The following is a 2649-nucleotide window of genomic DNA, read 5'->3' as shown; positions in this document are numbered from 1 at the left end:
GAGGGAGGGGAGAGAAGCTGTCAGAGGTGACGCCACCTGATCTCAGAGGAAATACTTCACTGTGATGTCCCAAACCAACTGAAGCAGAAGCCTACCAATCAACAAGAAGTAGCAAGTGGCCACATGGCCATTTTTTTCCATCCAAATGTGTCACTGGTTTGGAGGTCAAATATCTACTTTTCATCTAGTATAAAAAGCTGCCATTTGGCGAAGGTTGAGTATTTTATTACTATTTTGCTTTGTTTTGCTTTAAGACATCTGTCTTTCCTGAGAACAAAGATTTCTGTTTGTTCTGTGGCTCTTAATAAGCTTTGCAAGGTGGTTTTCCCAGCATATGAAGAAGTCATTTGAATCATAAAAGCTCATATTTATAATTACATTGAGTTAAATAGATTTGCTTAGCTTAGGGCTTGGGGTTATTCATAAACAGATGTGAGGGTCCAGAAAGCCTCTATAACTTTAATAATCTCACTCGGGTTTGCTGATGAGCTGACAAGCTTAGAAGCTGCAATCTGAGTTAAAGAAGCTTTTCCAACTCCCTGAACAATCACCAAGGTACCTCCTCTCCTGAGTCTGCTTCTTAAAACCTGTATCAATACTGTCCATTTTACTAGTCATGCGTCAGTATGATGGTAATGAACAAGGCTCTGAGCTGGGGGCATTCACTTGTTAGCACTGGCGGGAGAGGAGCCTATTTTAAAATGCTTTGCTCTGTTCTGAGAATGTCTTGCTGACCCATTGCAAAAGTCTCCTCTGAAGCTGCTGTTTGAGGCCACAGACTCTAGATCTTCCCTTACAGCCTCCTCGTCTCTCCTCTCCTTTCCTCTCCTCTTGAGACTCACCAGCTCTGTGAGCCATTCCCTCAGGTGCTTTGGAGGTGATGAGGCAGTTAATTTTGCAATAAACTTAGAAACCAGAAATGTGCGTTACTCTACTTGAAAACAAACTTTTGAAAAAAAATTTAAGTGTTTAGGGCAAGAAGAAGAAAAATGTAAGTGTTTAGGGCAAGATTCGCGTTCTTCTCTTGGATGCTAATTTAAATTGTTCCTGAAATGTACTGTCTTTTACAGATCAATCTTTACATGAATCACAACATCCAGGCAAAATCTCAGCAAACCCAGCTGAAGCATCAGTCACTAAGATGCTCCCTGACCCTCTGCCCCTTTCCTTTGATGGCCCTTCCAAGACCTGAAATTCTCCTAGACACAGTCTGATGGCCCTCCTTGGAATCGGTGCACTCGATTGAAGGATGAGTTTGAGCTTCAATCTGGACTTTCTTCACATGATATCTAACACATTAGACTTCTGTGGGACATTGGGCAAGCCCCAGATGTACGATCTCTGATAATTTCTCAGTCAAATCCAATTTAATCTGTGGTGAATATCTAGTATTTCCCCCAAATTCATGAGAACCTCAAACTACGACCTTAGTCAGAATAAGGGTCTTTGTAATTATAGTTAGGGTAAGGCTGGAGATTAGATTATGTTCATTTAGAGCCCTAAATTTAATGAGAGTGTCCTGATCAGGCACAGAGAAATAAAAGATCCAGGGCACAGAAGAAAACATTGTGAAGATGGAGTCAGAGAGTCACAGGACGGGCTGTGGGCCAAAGACAGCCGGTAGCCACCAGAACCCAAAAGGCTAGCATGAGCAGTTTCTCCCTCCGAGCCTCAGGAAGGAATCGACCTGCCAAAACCTTGATTTTGGACTTCTGGCCTCCAGCACTGTAAAGCCATACGGTTTTGTTTTCAGTCACCAAGTTTGCATCAGTTTGTTGCAGCATCCCTGAAAAGTAACCCATTCTTGTCTATCACGGAGCAGGCACTCCAACCTCTGCAAAAGAAATACCTGTTGAGTGAAAATAGTAAATTAGTTCAATCTGGTACAGTGACTGACTTGGGAAACTATTTAGCAGGAAGTGTCTGAGGGGCAGCGGGGTGCTTACTGCCGGGGCTACAGGAAGCCTATTTTCTTCAGCTCTGTTACAAGACAGAGTCTGCAAAGGGCAAGCCTGTGGGTGGTCCAGGAGCGAAGGACTGACCAGACAAGCGGAAACTGTGACTAGCTATGTGAGGAGTGAATACCTCTGCATACTGAGCTTCCTCAAAGATGTCCTGGAATAATGACAAGTCATTGCTTTTAACTTTGACCCTTACAAAGTCTCAAATCAGTGCTCGCTTGGGCAGCACATATACTAAAATTGGAACGATACAGAGAAGATTAGCATGGCCCCTGCACAAGGATGATACGCAAATTCGTGAAGCATTCCATATTTTTAAAAAAAAGTCTCAAATCATATACATAACACATGGGAACTAGTAGACTCTTTCATAGAATTCATGTATAAGTTACTTTAAAGACATTATCTTCCTGAGGCCATAGGTGCAGGCTGAAAGAGAAAAGAAAAAGATAAGACACTATCTTTCAGTAGATTCCAATGAAAACGAGGACTTTGTTAAGGTTTCTTATATTGTGCGACATGTTGCCTCCTTGTCATTTCCTTGTGCAGTCCATGGGCATCAAGGTTTCCTGGCCGTGCTTTGTGGGTGCACTTGTTATCTGTCTATGCTTTCACACTTCTCACCTAACCATGGTTTTATTCTCCATCAGCATACCTAATGACTAAATTTCTCCTCATTTAGGGTCCC

The 2649-nt window shown here is 42.5% G+C and overlaps 1 non-coding gene across 1 annotated transcript; it reads left to right on the top strand.

Moving 5' to 3' along the window:
• The first annotated feature begins 2171 nt into the window (after positions 1-2171).
• On the top strand, positions 2172-2278 carry LOC111728132. The gene has a single exon (XR_002775523.1). It is a non-coding gene; the product is annotated as a U6 spliceosomal RNA (small nuclear RNA).
• Positions 2279-2649: the final 371 nt, after the last annotated feature.

This window comes from Otolemur garnettii, unplaced genomic scaffold (genome assembly GCF_000181295.1).
Source record: "Otolemur garnettii isolate 467f Iridium unplaced genomic scaffold, OtoGar3 scaffold00004, whole genome shotgun sequence".
NCBI classification, from domain to species: Eukaryota; Metazoa; Chordata; class Mammalia; order Primates; family Galagidae; genus Otolemur; species Otolemur garnettii.
This window is presented reverse-complemented; position numbering and strand designations above follow the sequence as displayed.